This window comes from Odocoileus virginianus, chromosome 15, assembly GCF_023699985.2.
Source record: "Odocoileus virginianus isolate 20LAN1187 ecotype Illinois chromosome 15, Ovbor_1.2, whole genome shotgun sequence".
NCBI lineage: Eukaryota > Metazoa > Chordata > Mammalia > Artiodactyla > Cervidae > Odocoileus > Odocoileus virginianus.
The window spans coordinates 15,418,422-15,443,309 of record NC_069688.1 but is presented as its reverse complement, the minus strand read 5'-3'; the positions used below and the strand labels follow the sequence as shown (position 1 = coordinate 15,443,309).

The window sequence follows — 24,888 nt, the reverse complement described above, 5'->3', positions numbered from 1 at the left end:
AAAAGTCAGACACAACTTAGTGACGAGGCCACAAAAACAAATTCTAGAAAACATGTATCTTGACTCCACCATCTACTGGTAAACTTGGATACATATCTTTCTTAGAGATTAAACATGCTTGTTAACCTTTAAACTTCTGAGAAGTCTTACATAGCAGAAGCCTGTTAAAAATATGTTTTTCATAAACAGAGTATTATTTTTGCCTTGTATTAATTCCCTCTTTTAAAAAATGGTCAATTTATTAGTGTTCATAAAATATTTGTTATCTGCAGATTTATACCAAATTAGATTTAGCTTTATATTAAAATGAGAAAAAAAGTGTTAATGGTATTTGAATAAGATTGAAGCCTATTTCTGTCTCATGGGAAAATAGGTGCAGAAGTAGACATTACATAACTAATATGGGGGCTCTATAATGTCACTAGGAACACAAGCGCCTATATTTCTGTGTTATCATTACAACATGTCTTTCTTTTCATAGTCATTTCATAGTGAAAAATGATTATTAAATAGATGCTAGAGTTTAGAAGACAGAGGAATAACAAAATAACAAAACCAGGATGAAATCCTTTTGAAGGCACCTTTCTAGAATTACCACTGGACATTACTACTTACACTGCTTTATATGTTTTGGTCACATGGTTACATGCAGTTCCAAAGCTGGAAGAAAATATAGTCCTTAATCATGGGTGGGCATGTTCCCTCTAAAAGTAAAACTTCTGTGACTAAGGAGAAAAGACAGTTTAGATGTGGTATGAAACTATCAATCTCTTTGACAATTACTATAAATCTAAAATGTTGAATTAAGAGGCCATTGTGTTCATTAGTCCTAATCTTTCAGCCATCTTTTATTCATAACTTTTGGTATTTTCTTCCCACAGTAACTCTAGGCTGGACTATGTGACTTGCTTTGACCATTAGGATAATTACAAATTTGCCACAAGTAGAGACTTTAAAATATTTGTGTGTATTCACTTCCTATTTTGAACCCTTGCCACGCCATGAGAAAAAGCTGAATCAAGTCTCTTGGGAAAAAAGAGACCAGGTGGTAGGAGTCTAGTCATCTCAGTTGAGGATCTCCTAGAAGAGTTAATTTCTGTCCAACTGACACAGACATACAAGCAAACTCAGCTGAGATCAGCCACGCCTCGCTCAGATGGGTGGAACCACTCAGCTGAATCACAGAGTTATAGAAACAAATAGGTGTTTTAATTCACTAAGTTTTATGGTGGTTTGTTACATGGCACAGCTAATTGTAGCTAACAGATAGAAAACAGCTGTCTGTGTTAATTCTCTTTGCCAAAGTAGCTGAGGCATGATTAAGTAAACTATTAAAATAAGCACCTGCTTGGGATATGTTTGAAAAGCTGAGCAATAATGAAATTTGTAGTAAAAGCAAAGGCAACTTTGAAGTAATGAGTATCTGTGATTGTCAACCATCCTCTTCCCAGTCCTCTCATTATATTCAGTCATCATCATTCTGTACCTGCTGCTTCCTGCTTATAAGCAAAGCTCCCATCTCTGTGGACTATTAACCATATCCCCCATTTTATAATATTCATTTAAGTTTTATCTAACCCGGTTTAGTTCTCCTCCAGTACTCAATTCAGGCTGGAGTCAATGGATTAATAAAATAAAATACCATCTTTGGTTTAATGTTACCAAACTGAAGATTTATCTCTGTATAGTCATGTGGTACAAGATTTAGTGATTTTCAAGCTACAATATATTTTAGAACTGCCCACGTAGTTAAATTCTATAAATTTTATTAAATATATTAATCTAATATATATTACATAATGTTATATATGTAAATTATATATAAATATGACTTTTTGAATCTTAATGTAGTGGGGCATTTCTACATGTTTATGTTTGAAAAAATATCCACAGGGAATTATGAGAAATGAGATTGAGAAACATTGACCAAAAGAAAGTTAATTTGACTGACATTTCCACTGTGGGATGATCAAAATTGAATGATGGGACACTTTGATACACCTTAAATCAAAAGACAGAGATATTGAATATACAAAACAGATCATGACTTGCTAACTGAATGTGGGTGTGTGTTAAGTCATTTCAGTCATGTCTGACTCTTTGTGACCCTGTGGATTATAGCCCACCAGGCTCCTCTGTCCAGAGGATTCTCGAGGCAAAAATACTGGAGTGGGTTGTCACTTCCTTCTACAGGGGATCTTCCCAACTCAGGGATCGAACTCAAGTCTCCTGGGTCTCTTGCATTAGTTCTTTACCATTAGCGCCACCTGGGAGGCCCAAATAGCATGTAGTGCTAGGAGCAGGGAACTTCTTTAAATTGGTTGTCCCTGGGAGGCCTCACTGCAGAGATGCTATGTGGAGGTCAAATTTAATGGCAAACTGGAGCAACTACGTAAATGTCCAGAAGTGCTCCAGGTAGCAGGACAGCCAAGAGCAAGGGTGACAGTTGGCTTGAGCTTATTGAGCTCTGGGGAGAGCCGAGGAAGTTGAGACCTCAGCTGAGGACTGGAGTCGGGGATGGAGCAGGGAGTGGACTAGATCTTGTTAATTCACTAGGGGTCTTGCCCTTTGAACCTATCTCCCTCCTTTCCTTCTACCATCCCCTCCACCATTAGGGGAAACCCTTCATTCTGCTGTGCTGTGTGCTAAGTCACTTCGGTCTTGTCCAACTCTTTGTGACCCTATGGACTATAGCCCTCCAGGCTCCTCTGTCCATGGTATTCTCAAGGCAAGATACTGGAGTGGGTAGCCTTTTCCTTCTCCAGGGGATCTTCCTGACCCAGGGATCAAAGTGCATCTCTTGTCTCCTACGTTCACAGTTGGGTTCTTTACCACTAGCCCCATCTGTGAAGTCATTAACTGAATAGTCAGAAATAATAATGCAAATTCATCCTTTTAAATAAGGATGATTCGTTAAATGTGATTTTTTTTTTCCCAATATTGACAGACGTTTGATGCCAGCATGCTGCTATTCACAAGTAAATCCATGCAATTATGGCAGAGACAAATAGCATTTGCTTTTTTTTTTCCCCCTTTCTCTTCAAATATAAAGGAGCCTGGAGATAGTTGCTTCTGGTATTGGTTCTATAGCTCAGTTATGTCAGGATGACTCTCAGATCTCCTTGGTCTTTTTCTCATGGTACAAAATGACTGCTTCAGATTTAGGCATTGTTCCCGTAGATTTTGGGCCTCCATGATAGTTCAGTTGGTAGAGAATACACCTGCAATGCAGGAGACCCTGGTTTGATTCCTGGGTCAGGAAGATCTGCTGGAGAAGGAATAGGCTACCCACTCCAGTACTGTTGGACTTCCCTTGTGGTTCAGCTGGTAAGGAATCCGCCTGCAATGTAGGAGACCTGGGTTTGATCCCTGAGTTGGGAAGATCCCCTGGAGAAGGGAAAGGCTACCCACTCCAGTATTCTGGCCTGGAGAATTCCATGGACTGTATAGTCCATGGGGTCATGAAGAGTCAGATGACTGAGCAACTTTCACGTCACTTCACTTCCCATTGATTTTGGACTTCACAGGTGACACTAGTGCTGAAGAAAATGATAAAGAATCTGCCTGCCAATTCAGGAAATGTAAGAGACATGGTTTTGATCCCTGGGTGGGGAAGATTCCCTGGAGTAGGGAATGGAAACCCACTCCAGTATTCTTGGCTGGAAATTCCATAGACGGAGGAGCCTGGTGGGCTACAGTCCATGGGGCCAAACAAAGTTGGACACAGCTGAGCTTCTGCTGCTGCCCATAGATTTTAAGGAAGAAGGAATACCTTCAGTGTGTTAAAGGTATTCAATACCTCTAAAGCAAACATTTTAGAGAAGCTTCTGCTTCTGTTTCATTTGCCTAAAACTGTGTTACAAAGCGACCCCTGGATGAAATGAAGGCTGGGGGATATCCTACAATCTCCTAGGGTATCATAAATATTGCAATACACAACAGAAATAAGGTGCTTAGCAAACTGACTAATACATAGTAAGCCTGGCAAAACGGGTGCTATAAAACCAAAAATAACAACAAAAAATGTTAAACTGTAATTTTCAAGTACATAGTAGCTAAATTTCCACCATATTATCATGAAAATTGAACAGACAATTTCAGAGGGAAATTTGTTGAGTTTCTCCTGTTCAGGTATATTTCTTGGCTTTGGAAACAAGCTAGAATAGCACATAGTTTCTGTTGTCAGAGAGCTCACTTTCTAATAGGGGAAACTGATCATAAATAAACAAATGGCTTCAAGGAAGGATAAATCCACAAAGGAGATAAAAGCCCAAAGGAGAGAGAAGCACAATAGTAGAAAGTGATTTCTGGTTGCAAGAGAGGGTAGGCGGCCACGATGGTAAAGGAGGCAAAGAAAGAACAGATGCTAAGACATACAGCATTCCAAACAAAAGACTAACCAGGAAGAGGGACTTGAGCAGAAATGGACTTTGTATATTAGAACACATTTAAGCCAGTGTGGCTAAAAATCAGTGCATAGAATGAAGAGTGAAGAGAGATCATTTGAGCCAGTTTTAAAAGACTTTGCTTATTTTAGGGCCTTATATTTGGGTATAATATGATGGAATACAATTGGCTGATGTTTTAATCAGCATATGTGTGGAAGATAGAATAACAGGATGCAATACTGGAGGCAGGGAGACCAGTAGGAAGCTTCTATGCTATTCTAGGTAAGACATATAATTACCTTTGATTGTAGGAGTAGCAATAAAGATAAGTAATTTTCAGGGTATATTAATCGGGTACATCCTGCTAGATTTTCTAATTTATTAAATGCGCAATATGAAGGAAATAGATGAATCTAAGATAATTTCCAGGTTTTTAAGACCAAAAAACTGAGTGAAAAGGGGTACTATTTACTTAGATTAATGAAAACTTGTGGGACAAGTCATTGGGGATTTGTGGAGAAAAGTAGTTCTTGCCAAAATACTTTCAAAATGCTTTCTGGACTCCCAAAAGCAAGCATGAGATAAAGCATATGCATTTATGATTTGCATATGTTCAGGATAGAGTTTTCGATTGGAGTTATAAATTGTGTCACTAGTTTTTTATATAGTATTTGATGGCATAAAGTATCCAGGGAGGAAATGTAAATAGAGAAAAAAAGTGTCAGGGGACAGAGCCCCTGGAACACTCTAAAATTTATTGAAGAAGTAAAAAAAAGTTAGAGATAGAAAGAGATCATGAGAAGGAGTATCCAGGGAGGTTGAAAATGTTTGGGTCAAACAAACTAAGAAAGAAAAATGTCTTTATAACAAAGGAATAAGATCAGCAACTCTAAATGAGTATGAGAGTTTTGGTAACATGAGGACAGAATATTACCCATGGGTTCCACAATAATGGGTTCACTGGTAGTCTGGGTGAGAGAGATTTTAGTGAAAGGTTGGGATTAAAGTCCTACTGGAGTGTCCTAGAAAGGGATTGAACGGCCAGGAAGAGGAGGTGATACTAAGGAGCTTTGCGCTAAGTGCACCATGGAATTGGGATCCTAGCTAGAGAAATCAGGGGATCAAGATTTCTTTGCGTGTGTATTGTTTGTTTGTTTAACAAAAGGTTAACAGGTCTGCTCTTAAAGCATGTTTTTATGTCCATAGAAATGATTGATTAGGAACAGAGTAATTCATGCACAACAGAGTAAAATAAAACAGTGAAAGTGAAAGTCACTCAGTCGTATCTGACTCTTTACAACCGCATGGACTGTTTAGTCCATGGAATTCTCCAGGCCAGAATACTAGAGTGAGTAGCCTTTCTATTCTCCAGGGGATCTTCCCAACCCAGGCCTCCTGCATTGCAGGTGGATTCTTTACCAGCTGAGCCACAAGGAAAGAAAACAGGTGTACCAGTAAATGTCAACAGATATAATGGTAAAGGTAAACACAGAATTGTAATCAAATTTTCCGGACCAGAAATACTTCACATAATAAAGCAAAAGTATACGCTGGATTTCAGGATGTGGTACAACTGTTAAGGGGTTTCCCAGGTGGCGCTAGTGGTAAAGAACCCCGCCTGCCAATGCAGGAGACAAGAGACACTGCTCCCTCCGTAGGTCAGAAAGATTGCCCTGGAGGAGGGCACAGTAACTCAGTATTCGCCTGGAGAACTCCACGAACTGAGGAGCCTCGCTGGCCAGTCCATTGGATCGCAGAGTCAGACATGAATGAAGCAACTTAGCACAACTGTTAAGACTGACTTAGCCCTATCGGGCTTCACGATTGATGATGCACGGTTGATAAAAATGAAGAATTTGTCCTAAAAGACAATGAGAAGAGTTCAGGTGGGGGAAAGTGTTGTGGTTTAGCGACTTCTTCAGAAGAAAAGTGACAAGAGTTTCTCGAGAAAAAAATAGAAGAGGAAGGTTATGGCATGCCGCCCATTTCTGAAACCACTCTAGCAGACACAAAAGTGAAAAGAGCTCTATGTTTTGAGATGATCTTAATCATTTATCAAAGATAAGGTGTTAATTACTATAGAAATGTGGGCAAAGATTCAAGACTGCTGCTGAGGTCAGTCTTAAAATCTAAAGTATGAAACTGACTATGAGGATTCAAAGGAGGCCAACTCCAATGAGTCCAATAGAAGTGAAATGAAAAATACGTGAAATGTGTGTGAAAACACAGAAAGCAAAGATTAAAGTTTATCTCCAGTGAAAGTAATACAAAGAGTCTCAAAGGGGTTATAATAAAATCAGTAACTTTAGAAGTGGAGCTACTTCAGTGTCAGTCCAGCCCCTTTCCCAATTTTGAACAGTTAATACACAAGGTGTTGCCATGTTGCAGAAGGACACTGTGTGAAGTGAAGTGAAAATCATTCAGTCATGTCTGACTCTTTGCGACCCCATGAACCACCGCACTCCAGGCCTCCCTGTCCTTCACCAACTCCCGGAGTTTACTCAAACTCATGTCCATCAAGTCAGTGATGCCATCCAGCCATCTCATCCTCTGTCATTCCCTTCTCCTCCTGCCCCCAATCCCTCCCAGAATCAGGGTATTTTCCAATGAGTCAACTCTTTGCATGAGGTGGCCAAAGTACTGGAGTTTCAGCTGAACACCCAGGACTGATCTCTTTCAGGATGGACTGGTTGGATCTCCTTGCAGTCCAAGGGACTCTCAAGAGGCTTCTCAACATCACAGTCCAAGAGCATCAGTTCTTCGGCGCTCAGCTTTCTTCACAGTCCAACTCTAGGCCAGGACACTGGAGTGAGTAGCCTTTCCCTTCTCCAGGGGATCTTCCCAACCCAGAGATCAAACCCAAGTCTCCCGCACTGCAGGCAGATTCTTTACCAGCTGAGCCACAGGAGAAGTCCAAGGATACTGGAGTGGGTAGCCGATCCCTTCTCCAGCGGATCTTCCCGACCCAGGAGTTTAACCGGGATCTCCTCCATTGCAGGTGGATTCTTTACCAACTGAGCTATCAGGGAAGTCCAGGACACTGTGTACCTTGGGTTATATCTATGTCACCAAATCAACAAGCCATGTCACAGATTCTATTCGAGATGCCTACTGTGATGGCTTCTCTGCAGTTTCTAGTTCAAGACATCTAAATGGCTTCAGCATACAAATCGATGGGCTAGTAAAAATACTTGGAAATATTATGATAACAAAGTTGCAAACTTTTGTTCAGATCATTTTGGTTGATAATTTTATATTCCCAAGTACACTACAAAAAAAGTTTCCTTGGGAGTTATTTCTGTTTGAATTTTATAACATTTATTAGACTTATGCAATATTTTAAACTTCTCTTGCACCCCCAGAGTATTTTCATATGTGGCTTTGCTTTGACTCAGAACTTCTCAGGGAGGTAGGTTGGGTAGCCATATTCATCTACACTTTATAAACCAGAAGCTTCTTCAGAATGGGAATTACTTAAACTCCTATAGCCAAAGAGATTTTCTTGCATATTTTTTTTTTGGTCATTCTAGTTGGAACTACCTGTATCTGGTCATATCTAAACTCCTTAAAAACACATCACCTCAAATATTAGAGGTCTGGAACTTCAGCCAAGAATTATTATACATACAAATACATTTACCTAGAAGACACATTACAGACAGGGAGAAAAATATAAGAATTCATACAGCAGCTGCATAATTAATGTGTAAGATTGTGTCTCTATATGAAATGGCTTCCCAGGTGGTGCTAGTGGTAAAGAACCTGTTGGCCAAGACTTAAGAGTCGGGAGTTCAATCCCTGAGGAGGGAAGATCCCCTGCAGGAGGGCATGGCAACCCACTCCAGTATTCTTGCCTGGAGAATCCCATGGACAGAGGAGCCTGACTTGCTACAGTCCATAGGGTCACAAAAGAGTTGGACATGACTGAAGTGACTTAGCATGCACACTATATGAAATAAAGTTTAAAGCCTTGAAATAAATAAATATTTAAAGTATTTAAATACTGAAAGATCTTACCTTATTACAGTCAACTGGACTTTTAAATTTAAAAATATTTTTTCTCTGATACAATAATTAAAAGCTGCTGTTACTTCTAAAAAGTAAAAGAATAAAATAAATTTGAAAGTGATTTTTCTTTCTTTTAGGTATACTTCTGGTGTACTTTTCATTCTGAGCTTTTATTGTGATGGTCATAAATAAAATAATTTTCTGCTTAGTTTTCTTCACAATCTTAATTTTCTTCTCTTTACTTTTTAGAAGTAGTTATGATTTTCATCATCTTTTACATTAACAAGAGGGAGAAATTTTGAGATCCTAAAATACAACTCCATAGAAATGTCTACTGAATGTCTTTTTCTTGTAAATTAATGTTTAAACCAATTGACCCACAGATATACAGTTTGGAAAAATCTCAAGATTTGTTTTGAAGAGTTTACTGCACATTTTAGGGCCTAAGGATGAAGTCCCAGATGCAGAAAGCTAAATCACACATTTTGCAATCTAAAAATCTTTACCTCAGAAAAAAACAGATTTCTCATCCTCCTTTACCACATAGTTGGTGTGTGTGTGTGTGTGTGTGTGTGTGTGTGTGTGTGTGTGTGTGTGTGAATTTTAACATAGAGCCCAGTTATGACATAATATTTGTTTTCTTTTGTATTGTCCCAAGTGGCTGAAAAGTAGCCAGATGAGCAATCTGGTGCCAGTTTTCTGGTCCCTTCTCTGAAGCCTGGCATTAGCAGTTGAACTGCTCCCTTAACTCTCTCCTCAACTCCAGCTTTAAGGGTTCTGTGCAGAACTGTACCTTACCACTGAATACTAATCAGTTGCCTGTGAGGAAAACTGCCCAGAAAAACTCTGTTTGTCAATGAATCCACCTGAATACCATCATTTCTGACACAAGTGTCTGTTGGAATATTTTGGGACCTGTGTGTAAATTTTCTGGCAGCAGCTCTCTTCTGCTTCTACAGGAATGTGCTGTGGTGTCCCTTACTGGGTATAGATTGCCATGGGATGTGGAAGAATATGCCTAAGTGCTCTGGACCACGTGGTCTGGGCAATTCATGAAATAAAGTCTTCTCAAATCGTATAGAAATACATGTTATTCAAAGCACTTTCACAATTGTTATATTATTTTCACAATAATTTTATCTATAGGATATGGTTAAAGCAAGCAATATTATATTCATTTTATAGATGGAGAGATAAATGTGAGGATTCTCATCTCAGTTTTCTTTTTTCTTTGAATATCACCAATATTCTTTCAAAGAGCCTTGATGTTTCCTTGGAAGTTTGTCTAGTCTTTATTCTTCAATAGAATCCATTGAGCTGTTACTAGAATTCATCTTTATACCTCCACTTCTGAAGTTAACATTCTAAATCATAAATTCTTCCCATGTGCCCAGATTACTTTCATAACTTCCCAGATGTTCTCCCTAGCTATGTTCTCTTCTCCTTTTAGGTAGGGTCCAGGAGTTAGATAGCTTGGTTAATTCAAAAATTTCCAAAGAAAGAGAATGCCAGCTTGGCATATTATTTACAAACTACAAGATGTTTAGTACCACTGGAGATTGGAGTAGGAGATCAGGACTTGTGTGAGATGAGGTTGGAGAAGAAAGTGGGAGTTAACTCATATAGACTTTTATAATTCATATTAAGGAAAGTTTATCCTGAAAGCAAGGAGGTTTTAAGAGTTTTATATGTGAAAATGACATAATCAAATATGGATGCTTGCGAATCCAATCACTCCCAAATTATAAAATGAGATAATATATTAGTGCATAAGGAGAACAGTACAGTACAAATGGTGAATAATAATTGGAAGACTGCGTCAGTAATCTAGCTAAGTGATTATGGTATTCTGTATTAAATTACTGGCAATGGAGTGAATAAAAGTAGATTTCTTTAAAAACACACAGGAAATAGACTTAAAATACATGGCTAAAGATTGGAAGTAGAAATAACTATTGAAAAAATCAAGAATAATCTATAACTTTCACCTAAGAATTAGTTTAGTTTATGATGGTGATTTCCCTGAGTAGATATCACAGGAGCTAAATCCAATATAGAAATGATGAGTTTGAGATGATTGACTCCATCCAAATGTAGATGCCGCAGTTGAATTCAGTCACTCAGTCGTGTCTGATTCTTTGAGATACCATGGACTGCAGCACCCTAGGCTTCCCTGTCCATCACCAACTCCTGGAGCTTGTTCAAACTCATGTCCATCGAGTTGGTGATGCCATCCAACCACCTCAACCTCTATTGTCCCCTTCTCCTCCTGCCTTCAATCTTTCCCAGCATCAGGGTCCTTTCCAATTTCCTTTAGAATGGACTGGTTGGATCTCCTTGCAATCCAAGGGACTCTCAAGAGTCTTCTCCAACACCACAATTCAAAATAATCTATTCTTCGGCGCTCAGTTTTCTTTATAGTCTAACTCTCACATCAAGGAGATCCAACCAGTCCACCCTAAAGGAAATCAGTCCTGAATATTCATTGGAAGGACTGGTGCTGAAGCTGAAACTCCAATACTTTACCACCTGATGTGAAGAACTAACTCAATGGAAAAGACCCTGATGCTGGGAAAGATTGAAAGCAGAAGGAGAAGGGGACAACAGGATGAGATGGTTGGATGGCATCACTGACTCAATGGACATGAGTTTGAGTAAGCTCTGGGAATTGGTGATGGACAGGGAAGCCTGGTGTGCTGCAGTCCATGGGGTCATAAAGAGTCGGACATGACTGAGTGACTGAACTGAACTGAACTCACATCCATACAGGACTATTGGAAAAACCACAGCTTTGACTAGATGGACCTTTGTGGGCAAAATTATGTCTCAGCTTTTTAATATGCTGTCTAGGTTGGTCATAGGTTTTCTTCCAAGGAGCAAACATCTTTTAATTTCATGGCTGCAATCACCATTTGCAGTGATTTTGGAGCCCCAAAAAATTAAGTCTCTCACTGTTTCCATGTTTCCATTGTTTCCTCATCTATTTGCCATGAAGTGATGGGACCAGATGCCATGATCTTAGTTTTCTGAATGTTGAGCTTTAAGCCAGCTTTTTCACTCTCCTCTTTCGCTTTCATCAAGAGGCTCTTTAGTTCTTCTTCACTTTCTGCCATAAGGGTGGTATCATCTGTATATCTGAGGTTATTGATATTTCTCCCAGCATTCTTGATTCCAGCTTGTGCTTCATCCAGTCCAGCATTTCTCATGATGTACTCTTCATTTAAGTTAAATGAGCAGGGGGACAATATACAACCTTGATGTACTCCTTTCCCAATTTGGAACAAGTCTGTCATTCCATGTCTAGTTATAACTGCTGCTTCTTGACCTGAATACAGATTTCTCAGGAGGTAGGTCAGGTGGTCTGATATTTCCATCTCTTACAGAATTTTCCAGTTTATTGTGGTCCTCACAGTCAAAGGCTTTGGCATAGTCAATAAAGCAGATGTAGATGTTTTTCTGGAACTCTTCCTTTTCCAATGATCCAACGTATGTTGCCAATTTGATCTCTGGTTCCTCTGCTTTTCCTAAATCCAGCTTGAACATCTGGAAGTTCTCGGTTCACATATTCTTGAAGCCTGGCTTGGAGAATTTTGAGCATTACTTTGCTAGCATGTGAGATGAGGGCAATTGTGTGGTAGTTTGAACATTCTTTGGCATTGCCTTTCTTTGGGATAGGAATGAAAGCTGACCTTTTCCAGTTCTGTGGTGATGTCTATGGACAGTTTAATACAAGGACTGAGCTTCAGGAAAGATACAAACTATATAAATAGGTGTCATTTGTATAAACTGTGTCATTTATATAAATAGACATCATTTGTATAAATGGAGCAGCTGATAAATGAATACACACATGGCTATAGTAGGACCTCATTTGTGCAGTATTAAAAAGGTTGCTGTTTTTACCTCATCTGTCTTGTCCATTTTGGACATCAGTTTGAGGTCAAATACATAAAATAATTATCCATAGTGGGTAACATTAATTTTATCAAAACAATAAAAAGTATAGTACAAAGCATTAAAATTAACATATATAGCCATGTACTTACTATGAACAAAGCATTATTTATTTCCAGAAAAGATATTTTATTTCTTTATTTTATTGGAGTATATTTGCTTTACACTGCTGTGTTAGTTTCTGCTATACAGCAAAATGAATCAGCCATAAATATACATAAATCCCCTCTTTTTTGGATTTCCTTCCCATTTAGGCCACCACAGAGCACCAAAGAGAGTGCCCTGTGCTATACAGAAGATTCTCATTAGTTACTGTTTATACCCAGTAGCATATATGTCGATCCCAACCTCCCAATTCATCCCACCGTCTCCTTTCCCCCTTGGTATCTACATCCATGTCTTTTTCTGCTTTGCAAATAAGCTCCTCTATACCATTTTTCTTTTTTTTTTTTTTTCGTAGAACATGAGTTTGTTTTAATTGAAGTACAGTTGATTTACAGTGTTGTGTTAAGTTCTGCCATACAGCGGTTATTCAGTTACCTGTATATGTACATGTTCTTTTTTTTTTTCCCATTTATTTTTATTAGTTGGAGGCTAATTACTTTATAGCATTGCAGTGGTTTTTGTCATACATTGAATTAGCCATGGATTTACATGTATACCATTTTTCTAGATTCCACTTATACGTGTTAACATATGATACTTGTTTTTCTCTGAGTTACTTCACTCTGTGACAGTCTCTAGGTCCATTCATGTGTTTGCAAATGACACAGTTTCATTCCTTTTTATAGCTGACTAATATTCCATTGTAGTTTAGTACCATATCTTTTTAATTCATTCCTCTGTTGATGGACATTTAGGCTGCTTCCTTGTTCTGGCTATTGTTTATAGTGCTGCAATGAGCACTGGGAGTACATATATCTTTCTGAATTACAGTTTTCTCTGAGTATATGCCAGAAGTGAGAATGTTGGGTAATATAGTAACTCTATTTTTAGATTTTTAAGAAACCTCCATATTCTTCTCCATATCGGCTGCATCCATTTACAATCCCACCAATAGTGTAAGAGGGTATTCCCTTTTCTCCACACCATCTCCAGCATTTATTGTTTGTAGATTTTTAATGATGACCATTCTGATTGTCATGAGGTGATGCTTCATTGTAGCTTTGATTTGTGTTTCTCTAATAATTAGTGGTGTAAGGCATTATTTGGAATTACTTGCTCTTTGTGTTACTTAATCTGCTCAGAAACACAACGGTAGTTCCCACTTTACAGTATCTCAAAGACAAGTTAAAGGACCCTTATTATTTAGAGGAGCCAAATTATATGTAAAGTTTTCTAAAATAGTCTGTTTAGTTCACATTTATTTGTTAATAAATGTTAACAAATAAATGTGAATAATTACTGTCTCTCTGATACCCCATTAGATATTGTGTACCGAAGTCTCTGTTATATTTATTTTACATTGCTGCTTCTGCTGCTGCTAAGTCGCTTCAGTCGTGTCTGACTCTGTGTGACCCCATAGACGGCAGCCCACCAGGCTCCCCCGTCCCTGGGATTCTCCAGGCAAGAACACTGGAGTGGGCTGCCATTGTCTTCTCCGATGCATGAAAGTGAAAAGTGAAAGTGAAGTCGCTCAGTCGTGTCCGACTCTTAGCGACCCCATGGACTGCAGCCCACCAGGCTCCTCTGTCCATGGGATTTTCCAGGCAAGAGTATATCTTACATTAGGCTACACTATCAACCCGGAGAAGGCAATGACACCTGACTCCAGTCCTCTTGCCCAGAGAATCCCATGGACGGAGGAGCCGGGTACGCTGCAGTCCATGTGGTCACGAGAGACACACACGACTGAGCGACTTCACTTTCACTTTTCACTTGCACGCATTGGAGAAGGAAATGGCAACCCACTCCAGTGTTCTTGCCTGGAGAATCCCAGGGACGGGGGAGCCTGGTGGGCTTCCATCTATGGGGTCTCACAGAGTCGGACACGACTGAAGCGACTTAGCAGCAGCAGCAGCAGCAACACTATAAATCCAATATAACGAATGGCACAATTATATTCAAATATAAACCCATATACGGACGAATATCAAAAGTAAATTAACAGCTCATAGACACCTAACCTCAATGTATTTTCAGTCCCTCTTTTTTTTTTTCAGTCCCTTTTTTGGTTAACATGTTTTAAATATAATTTATTTAGTTATAAGTTTATATAGTTTAATATTTTAAATGTTTATTTAAGTAGAGTTGTTTTACAATGTTGTGTTAGTTTCAGGTATACAGCAAAGTGATTCAGTTATATATATATATATATATATATATATATAATTTTCCCTTATAGGCTATTACAAAATATTGAATATAATTCCCTATGTTATACAGTTGGTGTGAGATGTTGGTTATTGCTCTATAGAAATGTATATATTACTATATGCTAATATTTTAATTCCAAATAAAAGAAAAAATAAACAAATAATAAACTTAAAAGATTTTCACAGCAAAGGAAACCATTAACAAAATGAAAAAACAACCTACAGAATGGGAGAAAATATTTGCAAATGATGCAACCAACAAAGGATTAATCTTCCAAATACACAAAGAGCTAATATAGCTCAGTATCAAAAAAACAGACAACTCAAATCAAAAAATGGGCAAAAGAGATTTACCTAGACATTACTGCAGAGTAAACAGCCAGCCAGCCAAAAGGCACCGGAAAAGATGTCCAACACTGCTAATGATTAGAGAAATACAAGTCAGTTCCTTTTTACTGAGAACCACCAAGCAAGGGGTTCCATGTACCTGCTCCCCACACTGCTGGACCCTGATCCAGAAAAAGCCTCACCTCCTGAGACATTAAAAATTAATACTTCAACAGCAAACAACGTTTAGAAAGAGTTGATCACTCTCATGCCTTGTCTCCTATTTGAATGAGTCTTTAGGTGAACACATCTGATTTTCTATTTACATTCCATTTTTAAGTTAACCTTGAGTGGCCTTTTCAAAATTTAACTTGTGCATCCCTATACTATTTCCTTACCAGGTTTGTTTAATTGAGTATTCATGGTTTTTCTTCTAATTTTTCTTATTGATTCCCATCTAAATTTATTTCAACTAAGCTGGTTTATTCTTTAAGTAACAGTTGATTTGTACATACCATCTAGATTTTGTACCCTGACTACTTCGCTTTATTCAGTTCTACACTCTCATCTTTTCTCCCTCTGGTTGATTCCCCCACAAAGGCCAGAGAGACTCGTTTCTGTACTGCTGATCCTTCTGTGTCTTGGTTTGTTTCTTTGGTCTCTGGGCTGTTCCTATTCCTCTCTGCTCTCAGATCCATTCCTCAATCTGCCTGCTTTGCTCTATGTTGTGGAAGTCTGATCTCTGCAAACTGCATTTCTGGATTGTTTTATTAACAAATGGAAGTGTTAGCAGTAAACTGGAGTCTAGGAGGAAGAGACAATCCAGGGTATTCCTTCTTTTTTTTTTTTTTTTTTAAGCTTTGGGCAGCAGTTCCAACTGTGGCTGTGTCTCCCACACGATTCTAGCTTTTACTGGATGCCCCAATTTAAGTCTTCAGCACAGGGAACGTTACTGGCTCTCTGCAGTTGTTCACCCTGGTGTGTTTCACTGCCTTCTGGCTTTATAACTTTTCTAATTCTTTTACAACTGTTTTGCTGTATTAAATTGCTTCCAGCAAACTCCCATGTATGATCTGTGTTTTCTGAATGGTCCCTGAGCAGTCCATCTTTTCATCTATCTCAGCTGCATAATCTTCCACCTGAACTTGAAGGATATGATGAGAGTCTGAAAATAAGTATTTTCCTATGATCCAGGTTTTATTCTTTTTTTGTTCCTTAAAGTTTGTGCTTTATGCTCCTATTGTACTGACTACTTTCTTAGATTTTCCTCACTCATTCAGGATGCTTTTGCTTATGTCAGGCGAGGGTATGCTCCTCGGTTTTTGTCTTGTCACAACAAAGATTTTGAGTGACGGACATTAAAGCCCTCTCAGTGTTACAGCTCTCGGGTCTTGGACAGACTGTGTTATAGCTCTCAGGTCTCAAACGGACCGTGTTATAGATCTTAAATAAATCAGTGTTACAGCTCAGGGTTACAGCTCTATTTTATTTAGATAATAGCAGGAAAATCCATCTTCGAGGCATGAGGGCACGTCGATCCAAAGACGTGAAGAGAAGAGTGCCCCATCGCGCACGCGCGCGAGAGAAGAGAGCTTTGGCTCCTATTTTTATATGTTTCTCTCTCCATGGGCCTGTCCTATGTAAATTGGGCCAGCCAGGAGAGCTGTTTGTTTCACCTGAGGTTCTCACTCCGGTCCTCCAACCTTCCTTTGTTCTATTTTCGCAAGCTTTTCCCTTCCAGGTCTTTTAGCCACTGCCATTCTAGACTCCTTTTCCCTATTCTAACTACCTAACACTTATTTATTTGTTGCTGCTTCTTGTTTGTTGCCATATTCTATACCTTCCTTTATTGGAACTACTACTTATTTATATAATGTCTAATACAGTTGCCAAGTCTTTTCATACTTTCTTTATAAAAAGGCTAATATATATGTATCAGTTTCAGTTCAGTCGCTCAGTTGTGTCCGATTCTTTGAGACCTCATGAATTTCAGCACGCCAGGCCTCTCTGTCCATCACCAACTCCCGGAGTCTACCCAAACTCATGTCCATTGACTTGGTGATGCCATCCAACCATCTCATCCTCTGTCGTCCCCTTCTCCTCCTGCCCCCAATCCCTCTCAGCATCAGGGTCTTTTCCAGTGAGTCAACTCTTCACATCAGGTGGCCAAAGTATTGGAGTTTCAGCTTCAGCATCAGTCCTTCCAATGAACACCCAGGACTGATCTCCTTCAGGATGGACTGGTTGGATCTCCTTGCAGTCCAAGGGATTCTCAAGAGTCTTCTCCAACACCACAGTTCAAAAGCATCAATTCTTTGGCACTCAGTTTTCTTCACCGTCCAACTCTCACATCCATACATGACCACTGGAAAAACCATAGCCTTGACTAGATGAACATTTGTTGGCAAAGTAATGTCTCTGCTTTTTAATATGCTATCTAGGTTGGTCATAACTTTCCTTCCACGGAGTAAGTGTCTTTTAATTTCATGGCTGCAATCACCATCTGCAGTGATTTTGGAGCCCCCAAAAATAAAGTCTGACACTGTTTCGACTGTTTCCTCATCTATTTCCCATGAAGTGATGGGACCAGATGCCATGATCTTATTTTTTCTGAATGTTGAGCTTTAAGCCAACTTCTTCACTCTCCTCCTTCACTTTCATCAAGAGGCTTTTTAGTTCCTCTTCATTTGCACCATAGGGTGGTGTCATCTGCATATCTGAGGTTATTGATATTTCTCCCAGCAATCTTGATTCCAGCTTGTGCTTCCTTCAGCCCAGCGTTTCTCATGATGTAATTTGCATATAAGTTAAATGAGCAGGGTGACAATATACAGCCTTGATATACTCCTCTTCCTATTTGGAATCAGATATATGTATCTTTCCATAGTGCACGTAGACTTTATCTTGACTTTTAAATCTGTTTAATGTGTAAAATACAACTCTTTATTTGCTTCTATAGCATTCTCTACAAAATTGTTACCTACATCTGTCAGTAAATACTCACAAATTCAAACGTTTGGGCCTTTGCTAAAAGGATGGATTTTATTAACCTCTTTGGCTTTGTAAGGAAAAGAAACACTTCCAATGAATCTTCATTCATCACATATATACATAGCAACACACAGCAGCAAACCAGCAGCAAAACAAATTTTTTTTTTCTCTCTACTTTTTCTTTTGCATCATAAATCATTTTATCTGGGGTTTGATATCTTAACTACTTTCAGACCATCTGTATATATGTTATAGAAACATCACATCCTATATTTTCATGAATATGTGTCTCTTTTTCTTACTTTATCAATAAATAATAAAATTGTGAATACTCTCTTCACATTTGAATGTCCGAGACCCCTTCCATAATATTTTACATATAGTAAAAGTACAATATTGTTAGTTGAATTGAACTAAATATAAACCATTTAAATGTTAAAATGTTTAAAAATAGGAAGTAAATTCTTATCACTTTCAGATATTGTTTTAATTTTGTTCATCTTTTCTCATTATATAATGCTTTTAGGCTCTAACAGTAACAAATACTTCCATAACAGTCCATTTGAAAAAAAAAATGTGTGGCCCACATTTTATACTATGTAACATTATACTACATAAGATTATGAAAGAAATGTCTTCCAGTAAATAACTGAACACATGGCAGGAAATTAACTAATAGGTACTGGTTGAAGAAAAGAATTCTTAGTCCTTGAGGCTGTTTCATTCATATTTACTTTACATATTTCATTATATGTAATGTATTTCATATTTCATTCATATTTCATTACACACTTACTTTATTCATATTTTTGTCCCTTAGAATGATTGGCACCAAGTACTTGCACATTATGCTTTTATTTATTTTTATCCCATTTATGTAAACTAAAACAAAAATGAAAAAAACCTCATTCACTTTCCCCACCACTCACCTCCACCTCTTGCAGCTAACAATCTGGTCCCTATCTTTGAGCTTGGGATTACCAGCTGTTGTTTGTCGGTTTTTTTTTTTTTTTTAACCTTCTATATATAAGAGATCATTCAGTATTTGCCTTTCTCTGATTTATTTCACTTACCATGATGCCCACAAGGTCCATCCATGTTGGAGCAAATGGCAAATTTCATTTCTTATCAGTTCAGTTCAGTTCAGTTGCTCAGTCGTGTCCGACTCTTTGCGACCCCATGGACTGCAGCAGGCCAGGCTTCCCTGTTCATCACCAACCCTCAGAGCTTGTTCAAACTCATATCCATTGAGTCGGTGATGCCATCCAACCATCTCATCTTCTGTCGTCCCCTTCTCTTCCCACCTTCAATCTTTCCCAGCATCAGGGTCTTTTCAAATGAGTCAGTTCTTTGCATCAGGTGGCCAAAGTATTGGAATTTCAGCTACAACATCAGTTCTTCCAATGAACATTCAGTACTGATTTCCTTTAGGAAATGAAGTTCAAGGGACTCTCAAGGTCTTCTCCAACACCACAGTTCAAAAGTATCAGTTCTTCAGAGCTCAGTTTTCTTTATAGTCCAACTCTCACATACATACATAACTACTGGACAAACCATAGCTTTGACTAGATGGACATTTGTTGGCAAAGTAATGTCTCAGCTCTTTAATATGCTGTCTAGGTTGGTCATGACTTTTCTTCCAAGGAGCAAGTGTCTTTTAATTTCATGGCTGCAGTCACCATCTGCAGTGATTTTGGAGCCCTCCCAAAATCAAGTCTGTCACTGTTTCCATTGTTTCCCCATCTATTTGCCATGAAGTGATGGGACCAGATGCCATGATCTTAGTTTTCTGAATGCTGAGTTTTAAGTCAACTTTTTCACTCTCCTCTTTGACATTAATCAAGAGGCTCTTTAGTTCTGCACTTTCTGCCACAAGTGTCGTGGCATCTGCATATATGAGGTTATTGATATTTCTCCCAGCAATCTTGATTCAAGCTTGTACTTCTATTTTACATATTTTAAAGTTTGCAAACTTCTTTTTTTAAATTTATTATTATTGCCAAAATAATAGCAATAAAACTTTATTTTTTTCCCATTTATTTTTATTAGTTGGAGGCTAATTACTTTACAACATTACCGTAGTTTTTGTCATACATTGAAATGAATTAGCCATGGATTTACATGTATTCCCCATCCCAGTCCCCCCTCCCACCTCCCTCTCCACCCGATCCCTCTGGGTCTTCCCAGTGCACCAGGCCCGAGCACTTGTCTCATGCACCCAACCTGGGCTGGTGATCTGTTTCACCCTAGATAATATACATGTTTCGATGCTGTTCTCTTGAAACATCCCACCCTCGCCTTCTCCCAGAGTCCACAAGTCTGTTCTATACATCTGAGTCTCTTTTTCTGTTTTGCATATAGGGTTATCGTTACCATCTTTCTAAAGTCCATATATATGTGTTAGTATACTGTAATGGTCTTTATCTTTCTGGCTTACTTCGCTCTGTATAATGGGCTCCAGTTTCATCCATCTCATTACAACTGATTCAAATGAATTCTTTTTAATGGCTGAGTAATATTCCATGGTGTATATGTACCACAGCTTCCTCATCCATTCGTCTGCTGATGGGCATCTGGGTTGCTTCCATGTCCTGGCTATTATAAACAGTGCTGCGATGAACATTGGGGTGCACGTGTCTCTTTCAGATCTGGTTTCCTTGGTGTGTATGCCCAGAAGTGGAATTGCTGGGTCATATGGCAGTTCTATCTCCAGCTTTTTAAGAAATCTCCACACTGTTTTCCATAGTGGCTGTACTAGTTTGCATTCCCACCAACAGTGTAAGAGGGTTCCCTTTTCTCCACACTCTCTCCAGCATTTATTGCTTGTAGACTTTTGGATAGCAGCCATCCTGACTGGCATGTAATGGTACCTCACTGTGGTTTTGATTTGCATTTCTCTGATAATGAGTGATGTTGAGCATCTTTTCATGTGTTTGTTAGCCATCTGTATGTCTTCCTTGGAGAAATGTCTGTTGAGTTCTTTGGCCCATTTTTTGATTGGGTCATTTATTTTTCTGGAGTTGAGCTGGAGGAGTTGCTTGTGTATTTTTGTGATTAATCCTTTGTCTGTTGCTTCGTTTGCTATTATTTTCTCCCAATCTGAGGGCTGTCTTTTCACCTTGCTTATAGTTTCCTTTGTTGTGCAAAAGCTTTTAAGTTTCATTAGGTCCCATTTGTTTATTTTTGCTTTTGTTTCTGAAATTCTGGGATGTGGGTCATAGAGGATCCTGCTGTGATTTATGTCGGAGAGTGTTTTGCCTATGTTCTCCTCTAGGAGTTTGATAGTTTCTGGTCTTACATTTAGATCTTTAATCCATTTTGAGCTTATTTTTGTGTATGGTGTTAGAAAGTGTTCTAGTTTCATTCTTTTACAGGTGGTTGACCAGTTTTCCCAGCACCACTTGTTAAAGAGGTTATCTTTTTTCCATTGTATATCCTTGCCTCCTTTGTCAAAGATAAGGTGACCATAGGTTCGTGGATTTATCTCTGGGCTTTCTATTCTGTTCCATTGATCTATATTTCTGTCTTTGTGCCAGTACCATACTGTCTTGATGACTGTGGCTTTGTAGTATAGTCTGAAGTCAGGCAGATTGATTCCTCCAGTTCCATTCTTCTTTCTCAGGATTACTTTGGCTATTCGAGGTTTTTTATATTTCCATACAAATTGTGAAATTATTTGTTCTAGTTCTGTGAAAAATACCGTTGGTAGTTTGATAGGGATTGCATTGAATCTATAGATTACTTTGGGTAGTATAGCCATTTTGACAATATTGATTCTTCCAATCCATGAACACGGTATATTTCTCCATCTGTTTGTGTCCTCTTTGATTTCTTTCATCAGTGTTTTATAGTTTTCTATGTATAGGTCTTTTGTTTCTTTAGGTAGATATACTCCTAAGTATTTTATTCTTTTTGTTGCAATGGTGAATGGTATTGTTTCCTTAATTTCTCTTCTGTTTTCTCATTGTTAGTGTATAGGAATGCAAGAGATTTCTGTGTGTTAATTTTATATCCTGCAACTTTACTGTATTCATTGATTAGCTCTAGTAATTTTCTGGTAGAGTCTTTAGGGTTTTCTATGTAGAGGATCATGTCATCTGCAAACAGAGAGACTTTCACTTCTTCTTTTCCTATCTGGATTCCTTTTACTTCTTTTTCTGCCCTGATTGCTGTGGCCAACACTTCCAAAACTATGTTGAATAGTAGTGGTGAGAGTGGGCACCCTTGTCTTGTTCCTGATTTCAGGGGAAATGCTTTCAATTTTTCACCATTGAGGGTGATGCTTGCTGTGGGTTTGTCATATATAGCTTTTATTATGTTGAGGTATGTTCCTTCTATTCCTGCTTTCTGGAGAGTTTTAATCATAAATGGATGTTGAATTTTGTCAAAGGCTTTTTCTGCATCTATTGAGATAATCATATGGTTTTTATCTTTCAATTTGTTAATGTGGTGTATTACATTGATTGACTTGCGGATATTAAAGAATCCTTGCATTCCTGGGATAAAGCCCACTTGGTCATGATGAATGATTTTTTTAATATGTTGTTGGATTCTGTTTGCTAGAATTTTGTTAAGGATTTTTGCATCTATGTTCATCAGTGATATTGGCCTGTAGTTTTCTTTTTTTGTGGCATCTTTGTCTGGTTTTGGAATTAGGGTGATGATGGCCTCATAGAATGAGTTTGGGAGTTTACCTTCTTCTGCAATTTTCTGGAAGAGTTTGAGTAAGACAGGTGTTAGCTCTTCTCTAAATTTTTGGTAGAATTCAGCTGTAAAGCCATCTGGTCCTGGGCTTTTGTTTGCTGGAAGATTTCTGATTACAGTTTCGATTTCCTTGCTTGTGATCGTTTTGTTAAGATCTTCTATTTCTTCCTGGTTCAGTTTTGGAAAGTTATACTTCTCTAAGAACTTGTCCATTTCTTCCAAGTTGTCCATTTTATTGGCATAGAGCTGCTGGTAGTAGTCTCTAATGATCCTTTGTATTTCAGTGTTGTCTGTTGTGATCTCTCCATTTTCATTTCTAATTTTGTTAATTTGGTTCTTCTCCCTTTGTTTCTTAATGAGTCTTGCTAATGGTTTGTCAATTTTATTTTTTCAAAAAACCAGGTTTTAGCTTTGTTAATTTTTGCTATGATCTCTTTAGTTTCTTTTGCATTTATTTCTGCCCTAATTTTTAAGATTTCTTTCCTTCTACTAACCCTAGGGTTCTTCATTTCTTCCTCCTCTAGTTGCTTTAGGTGTAGAGTTAGGTTATTTATTTGACTTTTTTCTTGTTTCTTGAGGTAGGCCTGTAATGCTATGAATCTTCCCTTTAGCACTGCTTTTACAGTGTCCCATAGGTTTTGGGTTGTTGTGTTTTCATTTTCATTCATTTCTATGAATATTTTGATTTCTTTTTTGATTTCTTCTATGATTTGTTGGTTATTCAGAAGCATGTTGTTTAGCCTCCATATGTTTGAATTTTTAATAATTTTTTTCCTGTAATTGAGATCTAATCTTACTGCACTGTGGTCAGAAAAGATGACTGGAATGATTTCAATCTTTTTGAATTTACCAAGACTAGATTTATGGCCCAGGATGTGATCTATTCTGGAGAAGGTTCCGTGTGCACTTGAGAAAAAGATGAAGTTGATTGTTTAAGGGTGAAACGTCCTATAGATGTCAATTAGGTCTAGCTGGTCCATTGTGTCCGTTAAAGTTTGTGTTTCCTTGTTCATTTTCTGTTTAGTTGATCTATCCATAGTTGTGAGTGGGGTATTAAAGTCTCCTACTATTATTGTGTTACTATTAATTTCCTCTTTCATACTCATTAGCGTTTGCCTTACATATTGCGGTGCTCCTATGTTGGGTGCATACATAATTGTTATATCTTCTTCTTGGATTGATCCTTTGATCATTATGTAGTGTCCATCTTTGTCTCTTTTCACAGACTTAATTTGAAAGTCTATTTTATCTGATATGAGTATTATGACTCCTGCTTTCTTTTGGTCTCCGTTTGCATGGAATATTTTTTTCCAGCCCTTCACTTTTAGTCTGTATGTGTCCCTTGCTTTGAGGTGGGTCTCTTGTAGACAGCATATATAGGGGTCTTGCTTTTGTATCCATTCAGCCAGCCTTTGTCTTTTGGTTGGGGCATTCAACCCATTTACATTTAAGGTAATTATTGATAGGTATGGTCCCGTTGCCATTTATTTTGTTGTTTGGGGTTCACGTTTATACCACCTTTCTGTGTTTCCTGTCTAGAGAAGATCCTTTAGTATTTGTTGAAGAGCTGGTTTGGTGGTGGTGAATTCTCTCAGCTTTTGCTTGTCTGTAAAGCTTTTGAGTTCTCCTTCATATCTGAATGAGATCTTTGCTGGGTAGAGTAATCTAGGTTGTAGGTTATTCTCTTTCATTACTTTAAGTATGTCCTGCCATTCCCTTCTGGCTTGAAGGGTTTCTATTGATAGATCAGCTGTTATCCTTATGGGAATCCCTTTGTGTGTTATTTGTTGTTTCTCCCTTGCTGCTTTCAATATTTGTTCTTTGTGTTTGATCTTTGTTAATTTGATTAATATGTGTCTTGGGTGTTTCGCCTTGGGTTTATCCTGTTTGGGACTCTCTGGGTTTCTTGGACTTGGTTGGCTATTTCCTTCCCCATTTTAGGGAAGTTTTCAGCTATTATCTCCTCGAATATCTTCTCATGGCCTTTCTTTTTGTCTTGTTCTTCTGGGATTCCTATGATTCGAATGTTGGGGCGTTTCACATTGTCCCAGAGGTCCCTGAGGTTGTCCTCATTTTTTTTTATTCTTTTTTCTTTTTTCCTCTCTGCTTCATTTATTTCCACCATTTTATCTTCTAACTCACTTATCTTATCATCTGTCTCTGTTATTCTACTCATGGTTCCCTCCAGAGTGTTTTTGATC

General features: G+C 38.2%; 1 pseudogene; it reads right to left on the bottom strand.

The window, feature by feature from the left end:
- Window positions 1-15,690, bottom strand: part of LOC110134326 (metalloendopeptidase OMA1, mitochondrial pseudogene) — a 127,693-nt pseudogene extending 112,003 nt beyond the window's left edge.
- Window positions 15,691-24,888: the final 9,198 nt, after the last annotated feature.